Below are 6,013 nucleotides of genomic sequence, written 5' to 3' on the forward strand. Positions count from 1 at the left end.
CACTTCAGCATGTCATCTTGTCCAGGATGAGGGACTGCTGCAGAGACTGGTGGCTTACTACCGTCCTTTCACTTCCAGCCTGACGCTATTATGGGCAGTTTGTACCTTTTGCTGTAGTACCAAACACATGGCTCTTATCCTTAAAAATTCCTCTTTCTGTTGTTTATCCATACTCTGTTCCAAGAGAAAAACACCACTGCTCTTTGCCAGTGGTTTCCAAAGGCTAACTGCTCCAGGATGTTTCATGCCCTCACAGGGACCAGCCACCCATTTTGATGCATGCTTGCTCTAATCCACATTAATTCTTACTGCAGACAAATTGCTTTTGTTATAAACCATTACAGGTAAATTCAGATTATGCTAGCAACAGTTTTTTGGTTTTTAATAGTGTTGTTTAATGTTAGTTCCTGGATGAGGTAAGATAGCCTGGTGGATGTGACCTCTGACCGCACTTCTGAGCTTGGTCACGCTCACCATCTCTCCACCCTCAGGGGTATTTCATTATCCTTACAAAGTGGTGCTCCAGGAAAGGCCATAGCTAGTGGTTTGGGCACTCAGGCAGGTGCTCCGTGCTCACGCCGTTCTAGGTGAGGCTTCCTAGTGGGCAGGATGTGGGCAGGATTTAGGCAGGCTCTTTGGATCCACAGGGTACTTCCAGCTGACAGCAGGGACACAGAGTGTTGATAGCTGAATGTGGCAGGTGAGGAGGGAGTCACAGGGTTTACACTGGTGACTGCATCCTGGAGTGGCAACTGTGAAGTTGTAGGGCTCCAGTGATGCAGTATGCCTTGAGCCATTCCTGGGGTGTGTGGGAACCAGGCCAGCCATAGTGACTTGGGCACCATCACCCACCTCTTCTGCAAAAGTGCAGGGAGCTCAACCTGATGTGGCATGGACAGTCTCCATTTGAAGGGCACAGATGCTAGGGTGAGGATTTTTGTTGCACCATCGCCATCAGGAGGGGGAATATCACTGAAACAGGATGAGGAAGTGGTTTGATGTTACCTGGAATATTTTTGTAGAAACCATGGAAACAGCCTGTCTCAAAATTAACAGCAGCTTTGCTGTCTGGGAGCTCATTCTGCACCTGCTTAAGCTGTTACTGGTTGCTAATCCCTTTCCTGTTGTAAGGCTGCCTGAGCAGGTGAAGCCAAGCATCTGAGTACTTGTCTGAGTTTGGTCACTCCACCACTGTGGCTTCAGAGTTATAGCAATTTTATCGGTGAAATCTCTAGATACTATGAGTGTGTGTGAAATTTCCAACCAGATAATTTTAATTTATTCATGTATAAAAGCTCTCACAGTTTGCTGTTTGTCCGGCATTGTTCTTGTACATGGACAAATCACTCTTCAGTGCTGTGTCAGAAACAATTATTTATGGCCTGGTGAAGGTTTCGTTTTTCATTATATCATTCTGCTTCATACTAATTACAAACTGGAACTGTTTATTTACTCAAACCACAGGGGTTCAGCAGTACTGCTAGGTACTCTGCATGGCAATGTGAAGTGCAAAGAAGAGAGTTGCTCTCTGAGTGGGCTCATTTTCCCCATGCACAGGGCTGCCAGCATTACAGATGCATGGCGGAACCCACACTTCACTTACTCTGCCAACTTGTGTGTATTAGTGCTATTTAATATTCACCGTGAGGAGGGTATTTTGGAGGACTTCTAGGGATCAGTTTAGTCTCAGAGCTGCTTTATTTGATGAGGTCTGTTTGTTTGGGTTTTTTTTGTTTTTTTAGGGGGTTGGTAAATAGCATTTTGTCAGAAGCTCTTTCAAGAGCTTCTCCTGTTATACCCCGAGGCTCTTTTGTACCTTGTGGGCTGTGGCAGAGCATATGCTGCTGCGTGGTGCTGCCAGGCAGATGTGTGGGGAGAGCTGGGCAGTGCTGTGACAGCTCCTGCGTTTGTCACCCAGCTTGCACAGCAGGACCAAGTGCACGGTGAAGCCACCGGGTAAGAGGCTATGATGCTTCCTCCCTACTTTGCTGCAACTTCTCAGGCAGCTGATCTGCTCTGCTAGCCTGAGGGTGAATAACAGTAATTGTCATAATATGACACTTTTTCCAGAGATTTCTGAACTGTAGTATCATTATCAAATTGGAGAATCATTAATTAAAAAAAAAATCCAAGCATTGAAGGCCTATACTTCTTCAGGATTTTTTTGTTAACATGAATCACTGGACGCTGTTATTAAAATAAAAACCATTGTCCTAGTTGCTGCAAACAGAGCCAATGTTTTACAGTGGAAGTTCTTTTAGCTGCAGCTGCGTAGAGCCTGATGCTTTTTATTGAGTCAGAGAGAGAAAAAATTTGAACAATACATTAGAGCAAGAGGAAAATCTCATAATTTTGTAGCTTGATATGGTGATCCATCTCTAATTCAATATCAGTCATATATCAGATGGTAATAAAATCACCATGAGACATGGTACAAATCTGATGGTTATTTTTTAAAAACTGAATGGAGGCCTTTTCAGCCTTTTTTAAGGGGCTCTCTCTGCTACGAGTACAGAAATTGCTTTTACTTGATCCAATTTCACATTACTACAAAAAGTAAATTTCATGCTACATTTCATTTTCAGATGTAGGACATAAAATCATGAGCTACAAAAGAAAGTCGTGTAATGCTCCTATCCTTTGTCTCATAATAAAACAAATAAACAAACAAAAACCATGGAAAGAAACAGAGAATTTTCTAAGGAAAAAAGCCCCACTACACAGGGGCAAAATTAGGATCCCATGTACCTTCCTACATAATATGTTCCAGCTTTATTTATTTAAGGAACAGTGATTTGCACAGTGGAAGGTCAGGAGTTCATATGCCCTCCCTACCTCGGTGCTTGCCTGAGGTTCTCACTGAATGCCCGACCTGTCATTCACTGCTCTGGTCAGCTGACTAATCCATATAAATGCTGGAAGACACCTTCAGTTACTTCGTCTGACCCTTATGCCACGTGCTATAAAGCTTCACCCTGACTCATTGATCTATGTATGATTTATCTTCCGGAAAAATACCCGGTCTTGATTTAGAGAGAGCAAGTGACAGCTGAACATCAGTGTCTCATAGTGCTTTGTTGCAGCTGTCAGCATCCTCACCTGCCAGATTTGATGTCCTCATCTCTCTAAGGTGGAGATGTCTGCCATCCATTCTTGTTACTCTTCTCTGTGACAGAGTTGGCTTGTTTTACCAGTGGTTGTATTTCAGCAGGTGGCAAAGGGAGCCTTTATTTACCTCCTGAGTGCTACATAGTTCTACAAAATCCTACATTGTTTTATCCAACCTAAAAATACATAGCAGTTTTAAAATTATATAACTAATATGTTATGCTAAGACAATCTAGCCATGAGCAGAAGTTTGCCCCTTATTTTTGGCTGAAGATTAAACCTCAGAAGCAGATCTATCACCTTGTAAAGGACAAATCAGATAATTGACCTTTAATTTGAAAGTCTTGAGACAGTACTTTGCAGGAAAAACATCATCTGAGAATTTTCAAGCAACACAGAAGAAAATTCACTACCAGAGAGATTAGCATGTTGATACATTGATGAAACACTACAGATTCTGGCCACGTCAGTTCAAACCCAGCTGCATTTGTTCATGTATATTGGTTTTGCATGGCCTGGTTTTGGTAGCAGGGCGGCCACAGAAGTGGCAGCTGCTAGAAGTTTCCACCATGTCTGGCAGTGCCAATCCCTGGTGGCTCCAAAGACAGACCTGCTGCTGGCCAAGGCTGGGCCAATTGGAAATAGTGGTAATGCTTCTGTGACAACATAATTAAGAAGAAGTCAAAACAAAAAGTGGTGGTGCAGATATAATTTCAGTCAGACAAGAGCGGGATGAAAACACATGAGAGGAACAGCCCTGTGGACGCTAAGGTCAGTGAAGGAGGAGAGGGAGGAGCTGCTCCAGGCACTGCAGCTGGGATACCTCTGCAGCCCCTGGTGCAGCCCATGGTGAGGCAGCTGTGCCCCTGCAGCCCAGGGAGATCCATGGAGATGCAGAGATCCACCTGCAGCCTCTGGAGGAGCTTCATACTGGGCCAGATGGATGCCTGGGAGGGGGCTGTGAGCCTGTGGGAGACCCGTGGAGAGACAGCCCCTGCTCCTGGGCTAGAGCAGCCTGTCCTTGAAGGACTGCATCCCTGGAAGAGTGACCCAGGCTGCAGCAGTTTGAGGGACACTGCTGCCTGTGGGATGGACTCACATTGGAGAAGTTCATGGAGAACTGTCTCCTGTGGGAGAAACCCCACCATGCAGCAGGGGAACAACTCTCCCTGAGCAGCAGGAGAAGCCATGGGTGATGAACTGACCACAACCCCCATTCCCTGTATCCTTGCACTGCTGGAGTAGGAGGTAGAGCAGGGAAGGAGGGAGGAGTGGGGGGAAGGTGTTTTTAAGGACTTATTTTACTTCTCATTATCCTGCTCTGATTTTGTTAGTAAAAAGTTCATTTCATATTCCCTAGGTTGAGCCTGTTCTGCCAGTGACAGCGTTTGGTGAGTGATCTCTCCCAGTCCTTATCTCAACCCATGAACCCGTTGTTAAATTTTCTCCTCTCTGTCCAGCTGTGGAGGGGAGTGAATGAGCAGCTTTGGTGGGGGTGTGGCATCTGCCCAGGTTAATCCACTACACTTCAATGGCCTCAAAATTCTTCACTGTTTTGTGATAAGCATAGTAAAAGTAGGATGCAAGAAGCATTGGAGATCAGCATCCCTGAAGAAAACTCATTCTGATTCAAAGTAAGCACAGCTGAAAACTCTTGATGTCTTTGTGTGTTGCCATTGCAACAGGTATATAAATAATCTCGCTCTCAGGCACAACTGTATCAAGCAAATTCTAACTACTCTAACAGCTCTGTGTGGCACACAGGTGATTAGTCCTGTCTGACAGTTATGCTTTCAGGGTTCTCGTCTTGTTTCTAAGGCAAAATTGTAGTGATTTTTGCTTAGAGGTAACAAAACGCAAGAAATGGCCTTACCGAAACTTAGATCTGCCCTCTCCCAGTGGAAATGCAGAAGGCTGCTCATGGGGTGCTGAATCTCTGTCTATGGCATGGGAGATCAAGAGTACCTTCACCTCAGTGGAAAGCTGTGCCTGATCTGCCGTCTGCAAACCTGTAATATCAAGGTGTGTTACAGGCCTTATGTAAGGACTTGAAGATCTCCATGCACAGAGATAAAACTTTTTGGATTGTGGTTAGGCAGACACTTCTGGCTATGTAGGTCTGTATATTAGTGAGTTACCCAGGCTCTATTTTCCCCACTTTGTTCCCTCCCTCCCACTGTGCATCCTCAGGGAGCTTGTGAAGCAAGACATTTATGCCATAATTCTGTAGAGATTACAAATAGTTTTTCTTCCTTTTCTTTTTGCAGAAACCCTGGAGCCTGGAAATTCTAAAGCTATGGGCAGAGAACAGTTGATAGAGGTTTCACCCAGACAAGACATGCATGAGCATTAATAGTTTTCTACCAGTATTAGGAAACACTTCAGGATCAAAATTCATCTTTTACTCTCACCATTATTTTGAGCACTTCAAAGCAGGCTAACAAAGCAAGTATAATATTGTGTTGATGTTTTGGTCAGGAAGTTTCCAGGTAGTCTGGAAATTTTCTTCTTACTTTGTTTTGCCAGCAAAGAAATAAGGATCTCTATTGATCTTTATTCCTATCATGTCTAGTACAGGTTCTCACAACTCCTTGTCCTCTGTCTTAATATGAATGCTCTGAGAAGCCTATGACTGTACAGCATGCAGCTAACATAACTCAAAAACAATGACAGCCAATGTGAGCAATTAAATTTCAGAGTTCAAAAATCCTCATCTTAATTGACAAAGTCACTGGCAGAATAATCATAAGCTTTCTGCCTGGGGGATTTCTCCATCATTCAGTAAATTCCATGCTCCAGGGAAGGTAATAGTTCTAGGAAGTTCTAGGATGGATTCTTGAGATGCATAGGAAATCTTCAGTTGAGCATCCCTGTATGAGAGGAAAGAGTGGGCTAAGCATGAGCC

General features: G+C 44.1%; 1 long non-coding RNA gene across 1 annotated transcript; it reads left to right on the plus strand.

Moving 5' to 3' along the window:
• The first annotated feature begins 4,007 nt into the window (after positions 1-4,007).
• LOC146425042 (uncharacterized) lies at positions 4,008-5,551 on the plus strand. The gene is made up of 3 exons (XR_014846718.1): positions 4,008-4,356; positions 4,469-5,130; positions 5,376-5,551. It is a non-coding gene; the product is annotated as an uncharacterized LOC146425042 (long non-coding RNA).
• Positions 5,552-6,013: the final 462 nt, after the last annotated feature.

Source organism: Lichenostomus cassidix, chromosome Z, assembly GCF_008360975.1.
Source record: "Lichenostomus cassidix isolate B80296 chromosome Z, HeHo_3.0, whole genome shotgun sequence".
Taxonomy (NCBI): domain Eukaryota; kingdom Metazoa; phylum Chordata; class Aves; order Passeriformes; family Meliphagidae; genus Lichenostomus; species Lichenostomus cassidix.